The following is a 21,887-nucleotide window of genomic DNA, read 5'->3' as shown; positions in this document are numbered from 1 at the left end:
TCATGATTTATTGCATTTCTTTGTAATGTTATTATCATCCTCACTGTCTCTGGTGGTCTTTGGTTCAACTGGATTCCAATGAACATGAAGAGAAGTCCAATGTAGGCCAACAAATCATATGTTAGCATTTAGTTTGCGATGTCATGAAGCACTCGCAAGCAAAACAAATGTCAGTGGGCCATCACCTCTGATCTTAAGTGAAAGTGAAACTGCAGCCCTCATACATGGGAGACCTTCACGGATACCTTTCAGTCATCTAAGATCTCTATCTCTCTACATATTATTTTAAGACTTTTTTTTTTGGCATCCAGGACATGTCAGTCAGAATGAATTGCAGATGACCACTTTAATTGTAATTTCATTTTCTACTGCGGAATTAATTTCTACTGCTCACTTTTGGAACAACAGTGCAATTGTAAGTCTGATACTGCTTTCATACAAGAGTTCAATAAAGTAGTTAGAATTGAGTAACTTACATTTTTCACACTAATTTTGTACAATATTGCCAGTTACGATTTTATATTTAAAATTTATTTAACCCTTGTGCACTGTTCAAATTCACTACCCTTTCGTTATGTTCGGAATGAAAACATCCACTGCTGTAAAAATGTGTCAGATTCATATTTTTTCTAAAACAAAATTTTAGAATTAGCATATATCTGTTTATCAACTTCAGTCCTGATCAAAACTACCAAATGTTTTTAAGAAATCCAAGATTTTAACTCTTTAATTGCCAAGTTCATAAATTATGTCACTGATTTGGGGGGATAAATACACAAAATGACTTATATTCTTATATAAAAGTAATTGTGGCTGGATTTATTTTATTTTTTTTTTGTCTTGGGCACGTCAAAGATAAGTAGTAACATTGGCTTTGGTGCATTTTTAGTTTTGTGCAGCATTAGATTTAAAAAAATGTCTCCCGAATTTGTTGTTGGTGGCTGTTTTTGCCCCATTGACTTCCATTATAACGACATTTTTTGATTGCAAAGCCATGACACAATATAATCATGCATTCGTGATTGTTTGTGGTTTTCCCTTTTGGGAAGAGGTAAAATTTGTTATTTTTACAGTTGGTCACAAGGTGGGACCATTAACCCTTTAGATAGGCCTGTGCAAAAAAGGCTTTGTTTCTGGCTTGCATATGGAGTTATAGGGAGTATAACAGCAAATTATAGTTTATTACAAAATAAACATACTCATCTCTGCACCAATAAAATGTGCAAAAATGTATAGTTTACTGTCAAATTATTTGTAATATGTAATTAATTTAGATTGTTTTTTTTATCTTTATTTTTTACATTTTAGGGGAGTTTCTAAACGTGACATATGATGGGACATTTTTAGCTTCAAATACTCTTCCAGAGCAATATTAGAGATTTAGTGTGCATGAAGGACACGGCGTTTGGCATTTTTCCGACCTGGGACAGTTGTACGCACTTACTTCTGTCACATTAACTCTCAAGTGGTCAAGACAGCAAGTGCGGGTATTGAAATAGACTTTTGGAAGTCATTATGTATACACTGAATGCAAATGAAATGTCTTTTTAATAAAGTGTCTGGCAAATGTGTAAATGCATGATTATCAGATGCTAAGATTGTCTTAAATGGATTTGATAATAGCTTCTACTTGTCTGTAATGTTAGTTACTTTAGTTTGAGCCTTGTTGTTGTTTCTATCAAATTAGAACAATATACTAATGAGAACACAGGTAGGCCATCTTAATTCTTGCTCATTGTCTCTTTCATGCAAACACCGTCTGCGAAGACAGTGAGTGAGAGAAGGCGGTGAGAGAATAGATTTTCCAAAACATGCTTTATGAGCGGTTGTATCCTATAGTGATATTTTTTAATTGCTTCACACAAATTCATTTTGAGGTAGGCTGCTACAGTAATGTGCATTTCAGCAGATGAGCACGTAAAAGGCCTGTCCTTGGGGAGATGTGCGCTGTTCCCCGTAATGAGTGAAGGTAATGAAAGACTTCACGCAGACAGATGTATCCATTCAAAACAGTAATAACCACAGTTAGGATGGAAAAGAGCAAATTACACACAACTTTCATTAGAGCACATGTTTACCCAGGCACTGCAGGGACCTGTAATTTTTATCCTGCTCCCAGGAAACAAGGAAAGGGTACTAGCACTATCATTGCCCCACATACAAGGTCAGGAAAGAGACATAAGTTATACTTATGACTGGGTTTTCCCAGAGAACAGAGTGTATTCATCATGCAGTATGTGCTGGCAAGAGCAGGACGCTTCATATTCTGTCAAAAGTGCACTGCGCTGAGGAAAGCCAGATTATTCTTTCTCTGATTACAAAGCAAACATAGAAACTCAATTTGTGGACAGAGATATGGTGTGTGAAATATATGTGGCTATTCAGTTCTCTGAAAGGGGCCTTGGTGGATCATTGATTTGACCCTTTGGCCCTTTTGATTTTTATAATATGCTCTCATAGGAACTATCGCAACAGTGATAAAATGTATAAATACTGGATATAATTTGAATAACTCGACAGTCCTTTCTGGTGTATGTTTTTAATAACCACCTGGAGGGGAAGAGACATACGGTAGACTTAGAAAGATACAGGTAGGTGATATGAAGATGTGCAGATAATTTCCCAGAGTTAACTGGAAAGCTTTCAGTCCTATCAGTGGAGAATTATTTTACAGCTTTTGTGCCTCAGTCTTAATTAAAGAAACAGATTCTTAAGCTTATCGTGTCGTATTGTTTTACGTGGGCTCATTTCCAGTCCAGTGCGACCACTCGATTGTGAATCTGAGTTGAAAGTGTATACAGTATGTTAAACAAAAAGAAAGCATAATTAGCCATCTGCCTGACCCTTAACATTGTCCAGTTTGTTTAATAGAGATATAAAGTATCACAGGACAGTTGTAGGCTACTTGTGCTGCCAATTAAATAATTAAATAGGTGACAGACTGAGGAGCTGTCACACCACTAGCAGCCTGCTTTAACTTAACAACAGAACTAATACTTTTTCATTTTGTTGATCTTTTACACTATACAATGATATGAATGCAAAAGATTGCTGTGACATTCAGTGTCTTCCTGTATATATGATATATAAACAACATGTAGTAGACAGTACAGTAGTAGTAATGAGTAGACTGATATTTTTTAAGTCAACTTTTATGTGATGAAAGTCGAGTCGAAGTCGACTAGTCGCTGATGACTTTATTAATGAACAAATAAGTCTGGAGCTGTAACAAACCCCTTGTCCACAGCTATGGCATATGATGCCATAGTGCTGCCCACATGACTTTTGCTCCTATAACAGCTCATTTTTATCAGTTCTTTTGACTTTGGGTCGTTTAATTTCTCACTGATTTCTGCTCGTCCTAAATCAGATATAGATAAAGTAGCACAGTAAAGATTTAATTTATGTGAATGCATTAGTGAGAGCGATTGCGTAGTAGTAGTGACGCTGTGAAATTTATTTATTAAGAAAATATATGTTTGAACTTTTCATTTTATTAAAGATTAACTGCTAGGCTGCTGTCTGTATGCACATCCTGTTTAAGTGTAGGCTATTGGCTATTGGCTATAATCTAGCCCCCTCTTTCTGTTCCCACCTGTCTCAGACCTCAAATACCTAAAATATGAGCATTTATAGACATATTACTTTTCTTGCATACAGAAAATGATGTACTTATTCAAACAACAAGCTCTTTACCATTGCAAGACTTCAGCTTCTGTGCAAGCCAGGGTTGCCAGGTTTTCATAACAAAACCTGCTCAATTGCGTTTCAAGGGGAGTCCCCAATTAAAAATTGTGTCCCAGGTGGTACATATACTCGTTTTTTTGGTGGGGTTCCCCTGGTAAATTTGCATTCCAGGGACTAAATATCACATTGTTGAGGAGCCCTACATGTGCACATGCCTGGTCTGTAGCCTATGTGTGTGCGTTACAGTGCAGCAGCGCATTAGATTAGAACAGCGATTAACTTACATGTAAAATAAGCTGTTTAGAATGGGCTTTCACCGATTCAATTTTCGAGCATCCAGTAATATAAAAACAAATGTCTTGTGGAGCTTTCGGAGTATACATTTATTTGTCATTTTAACTGTTTGGAAACGCAGTGTAAATGTGGAAGTACTTCAAAGATGTATTATCCTGTTGCTCCCTCTATAGGACCAGCGACTTGTCGACGACAAGCTTAAAGCATCATGGCAGACATTGAAGTCGATTAGTCGATTAGTCTGTACAACCCCTAGTAGACAGTAGTATAGAGAAAGCTACAATGTATAGACAATATCGTAGTAGTATTGAAAATCAGATTTAACATTGATTTTTGCAGTTAGCTGCTAGTTATCATTGCTAACCTGAATACTTCTGTTGTGCATAGTACTTTGCTAAAGTATTGTTGGTCTGAAATGTTGCCAAGGTTGAATGCTTGCGTTACAGACAAATGATGCCTGTGTGAAACATGTATCCTTGGTGAAGGATTGTTATTTTATCTGTAGCCCCACATTGTATTTTATTTCATGTAATGTAATTTAATGCAACAGCATTGCTTGAGCTTTTCTTATCACCTCTAAAGTTGACAACAATGTCATAATTATCCACATATAATTAACTTGTTTATTGCTCTCTTCTATAAAGAATAGCTGAAATTAGAATACGTTTAGCCATGGCTTAGAATCTTCACGTGTGATGATTCAAAGTTAGCAAAAATAATATTTTTATCTAGAACCCATCACATCTCATCAGTCATTTATCCCAATTTACATAACAGGTTTACCATAATTTCCTGTGTGTTCAGCTGTTGATACTCATAAAGGTCATTTTAACTCTGGTCATTAAAAGCGTTGTGACAGCTTACGTCCCATGATGAGATGAAAAATCACACACTGTACTTGGACATTCTACATAACTCCTCTCCATGCATGTAAGGTAATGGCCTAAGTTGGGAAATGAGAGGCAGGCGGGGGGCATGTAGGCAGTGGTAATGTGTTAATTGAAAGTTAGGATCACTTTGTGGCCATTAAAGGGGGAAACCTGAGACGTGCTAACGCGGCAGAGGCAGGCAGCACCTGCTGTCGCCAGGCTAATTGTGTTGGATTTGCCCGTGTCTGTCAGGAGCTGGCGCTCATCATGCTCCAGCCTCCAGTTACAGCTGTATTAATACCCTAGTTTGACATTACAGCAGGAGTAACTAGGGGGGACTGGGCCACCTCACGACCCTTTCCACCACCTTTCCAGGCAGTTCTGCTTCCAAAAGCCAGCGGCAGAGAAGAATGAGGGAGACATTTATATCAGCACATAAACAGAGCAAGTTTTAAAGCGGCCATGAAGTGTCGCAAACCATCTTGAGATTTGGTGATGTTATTCCAAGAAATCACCAAGAACAAGGCATGAAGAAAGTTAGGTGACATTGCAGATTGTGTATACCATTTATAGTTTGTGGTTGGTTTACAGGTGTAATTTACTGGAATTCCACATGAATGCATCTAATTGATCAAAAGTGGCAAGGAGCAATAAATAATTGCTGTTCTTTTGAATTTCTGTTCAGCAAAGAATCCTGCAAAATTTATTTTGGTCTCCACAAAAATATTAAGTAGCATAACTTTTTTCAACATTGTTAATTATAAGAAAATGACAGTAGTACCAGATCAGCACGGAATGATTTTGGAAAGATCAAGTAACATTGAAGACTGGAGTAATGGATGCTAAAACTTTGCTTTGCCATCACAAGATACATTTGAAAAAAGATTGAAATATTATACAATATTACTGTTTTGACTATATTTTTGTTCAGATAAATGCAGCTTTGGTGAGTATAGATGGTCTTACTGAACTTAAATGCTGTTTTATAACAAAGTTCGGGAGGAACAGTCGCAGTTCATTAACCTGATTAACACAAGTGGAGACCAATCAGTAATCAACTCATGACAAGGTATAAATAACAGCAGAACCTATCTCTGTTCATTGACAGTTTTCAGCATCCCTCCTCCACCCCATTTCTCCTCACTTATAGATCCATCTACTCTTACCACAACCGGGGGGAGTACTCTGGGTTCGGGCCACATCCCGAGCTCGGAGCCCTCCACCCGGACAGCACGCCAAATACGCATAAACTTACGGTATTAATATACGTAGATGTGAACTCGTGAAACTTGTGAATATTAGTGTACAGTATTAGTACTAATGATGACGATGGTAATAATACTAATACAAATAATACTACTGCTTATAAAATAATAATAATTATTATTAGTCGTATTTTTGCCATGATTATTAACTACAATGATATATATATTTCTTTGTAATTATAAAAGTAGTGTTATTACATCAGTCTAGGCCTATATTAATGGTGTTTGTGTATCAGTTGGTGTTCAGAATAACATACTTTGAGTTCCTTCATTGAGTCTTGATTCAACCACATCTGCAATCTCAAAACGGCAAGCTTATGTGTGTGGATTCTGGTGATTCCAACATTAACAAGATAAGATAATCTTTCCTCTTGAATTTTTAAAGGTCCCTTTCTTCGTGATTACATGTTTTAAACTTTAGTTAGTGTGTAATGTTGTTGTTAGAGTATATATAATATCTGTAAAATTCTAAAGCTCAAAGTTCAGTGCCAAGCAAGATATTTGACTAAACAGAATTCGCCTACCAAAAACGACCCATTTGCACTACAGCCTTCTAGTTCCTGCAGTAATGACTTCACTAAAACAGTTTTTTGACTAACCTCCGCCGACATGAATTCACAAAAAGGGGGCGTTGTCTTGTTGCGCTCCGACGGAGAAGAAAGAAGAGCTGTGTTTGTGTTTGTCGCCATGTCGTTGAAACTATTTATTTTCATCCAATCACCTTTGTGTGTTCTTCCCAGGGATGCTGTACTTGGAAATTAATGGTTACAATTTATGTTTAACTCGATTCCGGAAAATTATAATCCACATGTAAAACATTGTATTTCATGCGCATCTCGTCAGTAAAGGCGTTCTGTGATTATGAGTACATCTCCAGCACATGCTCCTGCCCACTTGCTTCTGAAAACTACTCCAAAACTAGTCCAATCGCGTTTGCAGGAGGGCAGCGTGCTGTAAGCTGCTGTCGAATCACAACACAGGAACCGCTGGCACAATCAGAACTCGTTACGTATTTCTGATGGAGGGACTTTATAGAACAAGGAAGTCATAAGCCCGTTTTTATGACAGTGAACACAGCAGTATACAGATAGGTGAGTTGTGTGGAAAAATACTGTTTTTTTTTTTACACGTGAAACATGAACAGATGTTATATTGCACACTGTAAACACAATCAAAGCTTCAAAAAAAGTGCATACAACGGGACCTTTAGGCAATTATAGTATTAGTTGTTGAGGCCCACTGTTCACTGTCCATATAGTGTTCATGTCTCTCTCTTTAACAAGTTTTTTTATTTTTATTTTTATTTTACTCTTGTTCATGTTGTTAATTTTTACTAATATCTGCTCATTGAGTTTTATTGACCTTCAAGATGTATTAAAGAAGGATAGCATTAGGATTATTAGTGAAGTGAACTCTTCTGTACTGTAGTTCAGTGGTGTCAAAAGTATTGGCATTCATTACTCAAGTAGAATTATAGATACTAGGGTTTAAAAAGACTTTTGTAGAAGTTGAAGTATCAACTCAAGCTTTTTACTCAAGTAAAAGTGTAAAAGTACTGGTTTAAAAAACTACTTAGAGTATAAAAGTAAAAGTAATGTAAGGAAAAAAAAATTCCATTAAGAACAAAAGCTTGGGCCGTGCCACAAGGGCCTATTGTGCACTACCCCACCTCCTCAAAAAAAAAAAAAATTTCTAAAGGCCATAATGACTATAATGTTATATTAAAATGTTCATGTTGAAAAATTTGGGAGGCACTAGGCTACCTGTTTCAGCCACGTATATGCCCATTGAAAATGAACTCATTTTAGTACAATGCAAATACATTAAAGAGCTAGAGATATGATGACTAGTTGCCAATAAGTATTGTTATGGTGCAAAAAGTCAAACTTCAGAGGCATGTCATCAATAACCTTGAATGGAATGTAAATGTACATCCAAGCTTAGCTGCAGGACTCTGTGAGGGCAATGGACAAGAACATTGGTGCAGGCTAAAAACAATTACTCTTATGTGGTTGACTATTTAAAATAAACATTATAGTGCTGTCAAAATGAATGATTAATCTAAGTGATTATTCAAAAACTAAAAATGAAAAATAACTCATAATCCTGATACCTTCTTGATTGATAGCTTCTTGTATTCGGTACATACGTCTGCTATGTCCAGTGTTCGGAGGGTAACGAGTTACAAAGTTGATATAGAGCTTCACAGTCCCACCCACAGCCCGAGAGAGCTCTGGTGCCGGAAGTAAATTTCCCATTCATTTCTCCCATTCACTTTCGGAAAAATCTGTATCTAAAGAGTTTTAGAGCATGTGTGAGGACAACCAGCTACGGCTGAACTCATAAGCATATAACATATCATTTCAAGTGAAAAAATTAAGACAAAATCCAAAAAAAGTCAAAGGTACAAGACTGTGTACATATTTTCATTTCGAGCGCAGGAACTACTCATCCCATAAACCACCGCGCCCCATTGAATTCGACTGAAGCCACAACTGCGAACGAGGCAACGAGCCTTTTGAGCGACATCCAAATCTGATGACCGCTGCCCTCGCGAACTTTTTCCTCCAGTGAATTTTATTTTATATAGTGAATGTGCAGTAATAGCAGTTCTTTCAGTATTAATCGTGTAAATAAATAGTGTTTTATATATGTATTGTGTATTGATTTTTATTTTATCATCGTGTATTTTATATTGTGTGCGTGTGTGAAAGTGGTTAACGATAACGTCAGCAATGGTGCAGTGCTTTGTATCTGACTGCAATCACTGCTCAGTTGTCAACACATGTCGTTGCCATTACACAAATGTTCAGTAAATGCACAAAAAGGTATGTCTAGGCTAAATATTGTTTTGACAGTGGCATTATAAAATGCTTGATATGACTCATTTCATATGGAGGCTACAGTAGCCTAGCTAAAGTGGACAATAATGCTAACTAAAGTTACCAACCTCCCTGCAAAACTCTCAATGGCAGCCAAGGAGATCATGATTGCACTGATAAGTCTACCGTGCAAAAACACAATACAGGTTTTTATTTTATTTTATTTTTTTATTAATGATCTTCAGTCTTCACGGACCTTCGAGGGGTTTAACCAGACGGTTATACGAACTCCACCAATCAGATGCATCACTGTGGGATTGTGGGATTGTTCAGGATTGTGGGTAATGAAGTACTTAGCCAAGACATAGCGAATAAAAGGCATTTAGATCAAAACAAGGTTAGTGCCCCCATGATCTTTTTTACGTTTATATGAGCATATACTGTTGCTTAGTACAGCCGTAGCTGGTTTTAAGTCTACCATGTATGGTTACGTTTTAATGGCTTATACCCCAAATGTCAATGCAGAAATTGCATTGAATTTTTAGTTCCGGCACCAGCTGTGGGTGGGACTGTGATGCTCTATAGCCTAGATATCACAACATTGTCATTTGCGTCATTAATCGCAAACGATAATTTATTAAAACGTCTCACTACCCAACTACCTACAGTAGCTTAATTTGTGGAGGACGAAGAGAAAGCACCCATTTGGCAAATGAGCCAGTAGTGAGAAATAAATAATAACTTTTAAGTAGGGTCCAGTGCCTTTTCGATACTTTTAAAATGGTACTGGCGCCTCAACGTGCCTGAACCGATACTTAAAAAAAGAGCTAAAAGAACTACAAAAAAAAACTATGGATAACATTAAAGAACATTACAAATATTTAAAATAAATCCATAGCTTTCACCTTGGATGCTCTCATTTCCCAAGTTGTGCTTCCCTTAATCTAAGGCTAATAAATGTATTTCACAATCTGGGTCATTATTTAATACAAAAGTACACATAATGTTTCTACTGTATCTCTGTCACTCACTCTGATATTTAGTTAAGATGAGTGCTGTCTGTCACTGTCTTAAATCAGTTCTGTGAATGACTGTATCCTCATTCTTTATAAAGTAGCAACAATCTCGTTTTTAAAATACAGTACTGTGCAAAAGTCTTATGGAAAAGAAAGAATAGTGTTTTCACCCCAAAAAAGGGTTTTAAGCCAGTTATTTATATCTTTTGCTGCAATGTGTCAGTAGGACAGTAGTTTGCCATTAATTTTAATAATACTCTAGTGCGATTTTGAATGCACAAGCAGTTTGACGATGGCAAAATGAATGTTTGGAATTGTAAACTGATATTTTATACCGACAGTGACACTCTACAGCAAAATATATAAATAACTGGCCGAACACCATTCTTTTAAGTGAAAATACTGCCTAAGACTTTTGCACAGTAGTGTATGTAGGTATGATTAAATGAAGTATATTTAAATAAGTGTAAGGAAACAGCTGTTTCGTGATTAGCGGTGACAAGCGAAAACTTTACACTAGATGAGAAACCGACTGATCGTGACCTTTTGTAAACTGTATTTATGACAAAGAACTTCACAGATACAGATATTCTAACAATCTATCGGTAAACACACACCTTGTGTCCTCTGTCTCTGTTTGAGCTCGCGCTGCTCCACCGCGGTCCGCGGATTGAAGAGCGCGCTGAAAGACGGGAGGAGACCGGACTGACGCCGGTTTCATTTGAAATTTAAGCGGACTGACTCTGAGGCGATCGGATACTACTGGTTCCAACCTACTTTTAAGAAATATATTTTTTGATAAACGAACCCAAAACTGTCTATGCAGTGTGATGTGACTTGTGTCATGTGCAGGTGTGATGGATCGCGTATGGACCAATAGGGTGTCGGAATGGTATATGTGTATACTTCTCATCCAACCACAATCAAATTCACTCCATCCTGATGGCGCGATTTATCTGGATAGGGTTTTTTTCTTTCTCTCTCTCTGAACGATAACAATCCGGTATGAAATAGCAGTAACGAAGCTATTTTTTTAAATGTAAGGAGTAGAAAGTACAGATACTTGCGTGAAAATGTAAGGAGTAGAAGTAAAAAGTCGGCTGAAAAATAATTACTCAAGTAAAGTATAAATACCCCAAATTTCTACTTAAGTACAGTAACAAAGTATTTGTACTTCGTTACTTGACACCTCTGCTGTAGTTGCATGTAGCACTGGATTAGTGTAATGCATTCTGTCTGTTTTTTAGACACACATTGATGTAGCGTGTAAATGGAATGTGCATATCCATTCAGAGAGCAATCCGATCGATCAAGATGCAGGAAGTGACTAACTGTAGTCTGAACCTTTGAGACTGTAAACCCCCTTCAGATAGGAGGCCATGGCAATATGAGGGATCTGAGAGCTCTTAAAGGCAGCCCCACTTGCATATGCATGTGCAGCACACAAACCATTGCTGTGCGGGTGTCTAGTGATGAAACCATACTGTGCTTTTGAGGGCCAGCTAGGGGCAACAGCTTATAATCTGATTCCAACTCTTGCAACCCCCTTTTATTTTTAATTGTCCCTCTGTAGCATTTAAGAGCTATTGATCCCTGGAAAAGCATTAAGTTAAAGAATCACAAGTACTGTTCATATTCCCTGCTTAGACAAGGCACATCAAAGGACATTTTAATGTCACCGACTTTCTAAGGGAATTTGAAGCCCAGGTTTGAACAGGTTTGGCCAGCCAATGAGCGAAAAGGACACGCAATACACAAATGTGAGGGCAATTTGTAGCTAATCAAATTAGAGGTCCACCCATATATCGGGCCGATATTTGGCATTTTTTAATATATCAGCATCGGCCGATATCTGTGTATAGTAGCGCTGATTTAAAGTCAGGCATGTCAGCGGGCAGCCCTGTGTTATTGGTGAGGTGGAAAGTGCTGCTGCCACATGTAAAGGACCCCACACCAAAACTTTTGGGAGATTCAACAACAGTCCTGGGAGAAAAAGGTAGTCAGAGAATTTCACTCTGTAAATGGCGTGGAGAAGTTGGCAACTCTCACAAACACTGCAGCGTGATTGAGGGCTCCGTTACTCCGCCCTGTTCACAGACAGCAGCGTGCTCGGAGAGAGAGCTGTCCTGGAGATGCCCAGAACCGTGAATCACATTTGTTCGGAAGCATGGTTTGATGCAGACAATAGCCAGGTTTCCATCCAACTCATTTGCATTTAGGGGTGTCAATATTCGATCATTTCCATGATCGATCGTCGTTTTAATTAACGATCAACTAATAACCTTAATGCTGCAAAATGTGTCTGCAGTGGTATTATTATTATTATGTGCAATAGCCACTTGGAAAAAAAATTTCACCCGAATTAAAGGAGTTTTAGTCTTAATAAAATGCTAGTAGCAGGACTGTAAAATGAATAGATGTGATTATGATTATTTGATCAAATGAAGAGTGCTCACCATAAGTTTGAGATCATTTTACTTTGTTGACTGTTTCCCGTCAAGGAGACCGCTGAATGCGCATCTCTAAATGGTTTCGTGGTGCTCATTGTATTTTAAAATACAATTGCAATGTTTTCAAATGACACTATAGTATTAAAAATGTAACGTAACTGTGGCGCTTGTGGCTGTGCTGCGCAGTCAGTGAACTGCTTTTTTCACATCAAACATTTTATTAAAGTATAATGGCAAGTAGTTTATTTGAATCCTGTTCTACAAAATGTTCGATTTAGAATTTTTGCATTCCGCTAGGCCTTATTTGTTTTTAAAAAATCCTGCATTTACTATGCATTAGATCATGACAGTGCATGAGTGTTTGCATTCGAGGACGAGTGAGTGCTGCTTTGGCAAGATGTATACGGAGGTTATTGCTCATGTCTCGTTCTGCACATATCCAAATGTTTCCATATTTGCAATGTATCTGAATGTTAAACTAATATATATATATATATATATATATATATATATATATATATATATATATATATATATATATATATATATATATATATATATTTTTTTTTTTTTTTTTTTTTATGTAAATTAGATGGAAAAGATCATCCTCTTTACATGAGCAAAATGTCCTTGACATAACAGCCGAGTGGACCGGTATACTACGGTTTATTTAAACTGACCAGTGTAACCTTTTATATGTTTGGTTAACTGTACTTTATTTTAATAATGAACGGACTGCGATGTAAGTTTGAAATCAGAATGCACTTTAGATGTTCTCTGTTATTTATACCAAACACAAATGTTGCTGGTTGCTAGTGTGTTTGCAGCACTACTGTTATTTATTTTTTATACAGTTTATTTGTTCATATTTTTATCAAGTCAGTGCTCAATAAATGATGATAAGTTTAGAAATGTTGTGCATCCACTTATTATTAGTGTGACATTTTAGCATGCAAATGAAGGGGAAAACGTCAAGATATCGGCCCTAAAAATCGGCAGCACATTTCGCACATACTCTCCAACTCTAACAATAACCTAGCAGTATACTAATACTAGAGTTAGTTGACATGTTGCAAAGTTATTTATATTTAGCAGAATATCTAAAGTTTACTATTGAAATATTGCAATTTTAATGGGTTGCACTTGTTGGTTACGCTACCTGTAGGCTTAATTGACTTATCTTGCTGGATGCATTAGTTAGCTGGTAGTAGTTTCTTTTATTGTTGGCTTTATCCCTTGAAGTCTTCAATTTGGGTAGCATTTACTTCCAGTGATCAATTGCTAAGAGTCAAAGCTATTCTCAAGCTCGCTTTCTCCCTCGCACATGTGTCTGGAATTTTTGTGGGGATTTCACCAGCTCCCACACCCTTACGAAAAATAACCATGGTTTTATTATAGTAAAACTGTAGTAACCCATGGTTTTTTGGCGTATTGATTGTCATTTGTAAAACCACAGATTTACAACAAATACCATGGTTAAACTATGGTTAATATAGCAAAACCATGGTTAATTTGTGGTTACCATGGTTTAACTACAGTAACCATGGTTTTTTGGTTTTATTTGTAGTAAAACCATGGTTAATTTTCGTAAGGGCATGTAATATTTCAGAGAGCTTTTGTTTGAGCAGGCAACTTGCATCCCCTTCAGCTGCAAAATATACCCCTTTCAATTGAGACACCTCTCTTCTTATGCTTCCACCCCCAGATGTTTTGATTAGCAGCGACTCGTATGCTGGTCAGATCCCGGGATTAATGATGGATAATTTGCCTATGGTTGGCACGGTGCTCTGCCACTCTGCCAGACTTTGGTTGCCATATGGACAGAAGCAGCTGTTTTCATTACTCTCCCTTGCCCAGATGTGTCAAACAGGATGCCTGCTTCAATCGGCTGTCTTGCTGGCACTTGGCGGGGGGTGCTTTGGACTTGCTTGGCAGCTAATTACTTTAATGTAGCTGAGGATGATGGCCCCTGTGTGTTTTTTAAAGGGCTTTTTACAAACAGCTGAATGCCAGCTGTCACCTCCATGCACAATAAGGGAAGACGGATAGGGTGCATGGAACCGTTGACAAGAGAGACTGTAGGCACAAATATGTTCAAGAGGAGGAGCAAAATTGGGCCAGGCCCAGTGAACACAGGGAGGTTTATCAGTCCAGCATCCAGCATCAATGCAAGTCAGCAGCTTCAGAACAAGTTCACAGCACTAAACAGCTTGCGATAGAGTCGGAGTTCCCCTTGTGAAGCTTGTGCAGTAAAGTGTGCACTTGCTGTACATAAAGCATGCCAAATCTCATTATGGACTGTACACCCAGTTGCAAACAAAATATTCTGTTACGTTTACACTTATTAATAGCCCTTGCTTAAACATGCTTTAAACAACCTTGAAGCTCTCTTCGAGTACTTTAGATGGTAAGAAACTCATGGGAGACCTTACAGTAACATTACAATATTTTCTAATACTTTACATGTAAATATTAAATAACATTATTTTTACAGTTTTGATGTTGGTTAATGCTAACAATGCTTCATAATGAACCTAGAATAATAAATGTTGTAAAAAATAGTTTAGGTTTTGTAGGTGACATCTTGTAAGAAATTGGTAAGAAAGCTCATTTTATGCTGAAGTTACTGTAAAATCATTCTGTATGTGAAATGTATATACTTTACATTTATTTTTAATTTGTGAAGTACATATTGTTAACAAAATATTGTAATCCAGTAAATAATGGTATGCTATAATGAACTGAAATAAATGGACTGTCAGTTCATTAAAATGTTGAATCACAATGAATCTTCTACTTTTTTTATAATTAACATATTAACACATCCAGTTTGTTTTTAAGGAAAGAAAATTAAATAGCCAAAGTGTAGCTATTAGATTCAGCGATTTGTGTGAATGACACCTGTATTGTAAATTTGCGCAACAAGGCTCTTTACTGATTTCATTTACACAAAAATAGATTCTGTACTTCTCAAACTGCATACGAAATGTAAACATGGAGATGCAGATATCCCATAATTCCATCATAAAACAACATTTCTCAAACTTTACTGATGTGTAAAGAAGCAAGGCTTCTGCTGATTTCTGTGAATGTCAATGTTTCATTTATGGGTGATATTTCATTTGTTGAGCTTTGATGATAATTAAATGTTGCTGTATAAAGAATGGAAATTGAATAAATGTTTTAGCGCCATTAGAAAAATTTAACGCTGTTAAACATAATTAATATGTTAAAACATTAATTTTGACAGCCCTAAAAATATTACAAACTGTGAAACATTCAACTGGATAAAAAAAAAAAGCCTTTTATCATCCAACAATATTCCCTTGTTCTGTATGACTGACAAATGTCAAGACAACTGCTCATTCCATATTCACACCTTTAGCTGTTGAATAAATACAAATAATAGGTGTGTACATTTAGTCAATAGCATCATTACAACAGCACAGGCTATCAATATGTCTTCATTATGAAGCACTGCTCTGTCTGCATTAGTCCTCATGGAGCCCAGCAGCACCATTTTGAAGCAGCACTATTTGAAGGCTTTCTGCTGCCGTCTCATATTTTTGACATACATCAATGAGGACTTTTCCACTTTTGAAGTTTTAGCACCTCAAGTGCCGCCTTGACAGATAGAGTTCATATAGGGCTAATGATCAACTATGGCCACTTACTAATTGGTGTTCATCTGAGTCGTAACACTTTTCTGGCTGTTTTTGTTTGTATGTTTTTCTGACATTAGGTGGTTTTATTGTTCATGGTGACCCTTCAGACCATTAGGGTTAGGGTTAACCCTAACCCTAACCCATTATGCTTGGCTGACTCATGGCACAATGTGGAGAGGCTGTTTTCAGAGTCTGTGCTTGATTATATTTTTCGCACCACTTCAGTTTCAGAACTAAATGTACAGTAGTAAAGAACTGGGACGATTCTGGTACTGGAACTATTTCCTAGTACCTTTTAAAGTGTTGCATTCGCACCGACAGTGTGTACTAGGATGTGACGTAAGCCAGTCTACAGCGATGTCATTTGTGCCTGGCGTTCAACAACGTTAACAAAGAACAATGTTAATAACAGGAGGATGGAGGACGCTGTGATCGGAGCTGTGTTTTTGTTGTGTCTCGCGGGTTTCACAATAATGGACATGTAATACGATTAAAAGAACGGAAAGTATGAATATCCAACAACAACTGGCAGTGCTAAATTTGCTAAAAATGCCTGCACTTCAGCGTTCACCCGTTTATTGCTGTTCACCATACTTGCGAAATAAGTTGAGTTCACATAGCATTTTAAATCATAGCAGGTGAGGGCGTTTTCGAATGCGTCTGGTCAATCAATGTATACTTCACAGGTAGTACCATTTGTGCTGGTTAGACCCTGCTCCTGAGTAGGAGCTAATTTGGTTCTCAAAAAAGGCAGTCCGGTACTAAATTCACACCTAGTTCTGGCATGAAAGTTCTACAGTTAGTTTTGGTACTATGAAAATGTTCCCGTGGTACGAAAAGGCCCTAATGTGAGAAGCAAGAGAAAACTGACAGCAATGCTTCACCATCTCAAGCATTTCCAGTTACAGTGTTGGCTTGTAACTTACTGTTTTGCTCCTATATTGATCAGTTATTTATGCTATTCCATAGGTGGGAAACAAGTACTTAAAGGGTATTTTTGGTGGCAAATACGATAGTTCTATCATAATTTATTCACATCCATGTTACTGTAAACTTGTATTTTCATTTATTTAGTTATTTATTTCTAGTGTGGAACACACACAACTTGGTTTCCACTGTATTAAAAAAAAAGCATTTTAAAAATACTTAATTGTTTGTTCCACAGAGAATAAGTCTAAAAGATTTTAAATTACATGATTGTTTACTTACAGAATTGTAATGACAGATTACATTATTAGACATAATTATAATTGTGGATGTCACTTTAAATGCTTCATTAAATATAATAATTAAAGTGTTTTTTTATTATTTATTTTTTTCCTCCTTATTTACTAAAGTGGTAGTTTTAAAGTAATTCTTAGTTCACCCAAACTTAAAATTTGCTGAAGAATTACACTCCAATGCACTCACAATCCAACATGTAAGATGAGTTTGTTTCTGATTCAATGAACCTTTCATAAAGAACCATTTAATTCACTCCTGAATGATTCAGCCATTTGAATGAATCAAATGAATTAATAAATGACTCGATGTCTTAATCATTAAGACATTTACCGCCACCTACTGGCAATTTTTGTTTATTATTTATAATATCATTTTATTAAAGAAATAATTTAATATTTTCAGTAATAATAATAATAAAATTAAGAAAATAAATTATTAAAGTTATAGTTCACCCAACCAAAAATTACAGTTATGTCATAATTTACTCACATGGTCCAAAAGATTATATGCAATACATTTTATAAAAATATTTCTTGCTGAACCAACTTTTTGTAATCTCTGTTTGATGCTTTGCACAACAATGACTTTAAATTATCTTTTGGGAGTTATTTTTTCCAAATTTGATGTGCGATTAATTAGATTGATTAATCACCGCATCATGTAATTAATTGGATTAAAATATGTAATTGCTTACCAGCCCTAAATAATACACAATTAATGTCAATTAACATCTTGTGGTGAAAAAAGAAAAAAATATATCTGTAATGTGAGAAAACAACAGGGAATGGGCTTTTTCACTTGAAGAAGAGTTATCATGGATTTTGTACTTGCGTTTTGGCCAGAAGCGACAGTTTAAAGTTAATGATGTGTTTGTTTCTTACAAAGATGCAGCTTTTAACCTCATAAGATGTTAACTGATGGACTGCAGTCATGTCAATTATTTGTGTATTATTGTGATGCTTTTATCAGCTGTTTGGACTGTCATTCTGATGGCACCCATTCACTGTAGAGGATCCATTGGTGAGCAAGTGATGTAATGCTAAATATCTCCAAATCTGTTCTGATAAAGACACAAATTCTACATATTGGATGGCCTGCAGGCCGAGTACATTTTCAGCAAACTTTAATTTTTTAGTAAACTATTCCTTTAAAAGTTGCAATTGTTAATATAGCAATGTCATTGTGTCATGTAATTGGCCACATGTTATTTAAAATGCTCAGTTCTTGGAGTCAGTCACGACAGTTCTAAATGTCTGATTCATGTCTCTTTCTCTCTAATCAAACTCAATTTCAGGCTTTTGTCCATGTTTCCCCCATAGGAGCCCATTGTTATACTGTATATGTAAGAAAGTGCTGGATTTTACAGCATAATCAGTTCGGGACACTTTGGTTCAACAGCCCACTTCTTATGACTCTGTTTGGCTGCTAAACGGCATGTGTGCATCATACTTTGAAAGTTTCTCTGGAATGATTTGCATTGAAAGTCATTCAAAGTTTGCAGAGGAGGTAGTCTCAGGAGAAGAGAAAAACATCAAGTGCGTTAGTCTGTAGTTTCAATAGCTCACAGTCTGTTAACATGAAGTTTTGTGCTATTGTGAAACTGCACTCTCATTAATCTTAAGTATTCAGCTAGGTTTGTCAGAGTAGTAAAAATTATTTATACACTTATTTTTAGAAGACAAACACCCATAAGTAATATCACACAATGCAAGGAGTCCATTCAATATTTAACTTGAAATTTGATCCAACAGATATTATTGCATGATAATATAGTTAATAATGTGAGAATTTCATTACGTGAAGCGAATGCATTTACAGTATTGTTCAAAATAATAGCAGTACAATGTGACTAACCAGAATAATCAAGGTTTTTCGTATATTTTTTTATTGCTACGTGGCAAACAAGTTACCAGTAGGTTCAGTAGATTCTCAGAAAACAAATGAGACCCAGCATTCATGATATGCACGCTCTTAAGGCTGTGCAATTGGGCAATTAGTTGAATTAGTTGAAAGGGGTGTGTTCAAAAAAATAGCAGTGTGGCATTCAATCACTGAGGTCATCAATTTTGTGAAGAAACAGGTGTGAATCAGGTGGCCCCTATTTAAGGATGAAGCCAACACTTGTTGAACATGCATTTGAAAGCTGAGGAAAATGGGTCGTTCAAGACATTGTTCAGAAGAACAGCGTACTTTGATTAAAAAGTTGATTAGAGAGGGGAAAACCTATAAAGAGGTGCAAAAAATGATAGGCTGTTCAGCTAAAATGATCTCCAATGCCTTAAAATGGAGAGCAAAACCAGAGAGACGTGGAAGAAAACAGAAGACAACCATCAAAATGGATAGAAGAATAACCAGAATGGCAAAGGCTCAGCCAATGATCACCTCCAGGATGATCAAAGACAGTCTGGAGTTACCTGTAAGTACTGTGACAGTTAGAAGACGTCTGTGTGAAGCTAATCTATTTTCAAGAATCCCCCGCAAAGTCCCTCTGTTAAAAAAAAGGCATGTGCAGAAGAGGTTACAATTTGCCAAAGAACACATCAACTGGCCTAAAGAGAAATGGAGGAACATTTTGTGGACTGATGAGAGTAAAATTGTTCTTTTTGGGTCCAAGGGCCACAGGCAGTTTGTGAGACGACCCCCAAACTCTGAATTCAAGCCACAGTACACAGTGAAGACAGTGAAGCATGGAGGTGCAAGCATCATGATATGGGCATGTTTCTCCTACTATGGTGTTGGGCCTATTTATCGCATACCAGGGATCATGGATCAGTTTGCATATGTTAAAATACTTGAAGAGGTCATGTTGCCCTATGCTGAAGAGGACATGCCCTTGAAATGGTTGTTTCAACAAGACAATGACCCAAAACACACTTGTAAACGGGCAAAGTCTTGGTTCCAAACCAACAAAATTAATGTTCTGGAGTGGCCAGCCCAATCTCCAGACCTTAATCCAATTGAGAACTTGTGGGGTGATATCAAAAATGCTGTTTCTGAAGCAAAACCAAGAAATGTGAATGAATTGTGGAATGTTGTTAAAGAATCATGGAGTGGAATAACAGCTGAGAGGTGCCACAAGTTGGTTGACTCCATGCCACACAGATGTCAAGCAGTTTAAAAAAACTGTGGTCATACAACTAAATATTAGTTTAGTGATTCACAGGATTGCAAAAAAAAATGTTTGTACAAAATAGTTTTGAGTTTGTACAGTCAAAGGTAGACACTGCTATTTTTTTGAACACACCCCTTTCAACTAATTGCCCAATTGCACAGCCTTAAGAGCGTGCATATCATGAACGCTGGGTCTTGTTTGTTTTCTGACAATCTACTGAACCTACTGGTAACTTGTTTGCCACGTAGCAATAAAAAATATACTAAAAACCTTGATTATTCTGGTTAGTCACATTGTACTGCTATTATTTTGAACAATACTGTATGTATGACTCATCACAGTTAGGCTTATATTCAATAAATGGACACATAAACTGGCCCCGGGGCCCTCTAGAATTTTTAATAAATATTATAAGAGAAAAGTCAGCGCAGTTTCAGGTTAGACTGTCAAAAGATGAAGGAGTCTTTGATTTCTTTGATATGTTTAAAATGAAATTATAAATCAAGATGGGGGGTGCTAGGAAGAGGGGAAACATATTGGACCCATTCAAATCTAACTTTGTTCCCCAAACTGGAAGATTGGATTTTCTTTATTAAATTATCTCTCTTGTTCACACACCGAAGGGGGCCGTTGGCTGTAGGTGCTGAAAGGAGGAGATGATGGGGAGCAAGAAAAGCGAGCGAGGGGGTGGGTTGGGGAAGAATCTCGTCTGAGTTGTTGGATGCAAAGCTGGCATAATACTGGTTTTGGGAAGGAGAATGAAATGTTTTGTTCTGCTGATGCCCTTTTTCTGAGAAGGGGTGAGTTTGGACTGCTTTAAAAAAAAAAAAAAACTGTCCGTCTCTGCTCCCTCTCTGTCTCTTTCTTGTGTGAGACTTTGTTGTGTGCCAGCATCAGGCCCTGAGCCTCTCACCGCTCCGGGCCTTTGATGTAGCCCCGCTGTGCCGCCACCCCCTCGCAATCCGATTGGCGGACAGCAGGCGGGGTGTCTGGGGCAGTGTGGGAGTGGAGGAGGGATGAAAGTGAGCGGGGCAGCGAGAGGGCACCTGCACACGGTGCCTGGCCTGTGCCTCCAGTTCCAGCCTCAACTGCGTACCCTGACCGCACTGTGAACTTCTGTGTCAGCCACCATCACACGGTCGCGTGACCCTTCTCTCTCTCTCTCGCCCTGTTTTTCTCTCTGCCGCTTTCGATTGCTCTCACTCACTGTCACTTTTTCTGTGGAGAGATAAGTGTGTATGTGTGTTGGTTGGATATTTGTGTGTGCATCTCACTTTTGCACTTGAATTGGAGGATATTCTGTCTTTTAGTTTAGTTGTATTTTAGAACATTGGCTATAGGATAAAGATCGTTGCATTAAGTCTTAAAGCATTCGAATAACCATCAACTGCAAAAACTGAACTTTTAGCCATAAAACTGCACGTTACTTTTGTCATTTCTGTTACACTTTCCACTCAGTCATAAACCCATGTATGATCAACAA

Source organism: Carassius auratus, chromosome 43, assembly GCF_003368295.1.
Source record: "Carassius auratus strain Wakin chromosome 43, ASM336829v1, whole genome shotgun sequence".
In the NCBI taxonomy this organism is placed as follows: Eukaryota; Metazoa; Chordata; class Actinopteri; order Cypriniformes; family Cyprinidae; genus Carassius; species Carassius auratus.
The sequence above is the reverse complement of the archived record's forward strand: the minus strand, read 5'-3'. Positions refer to the sequence as shown.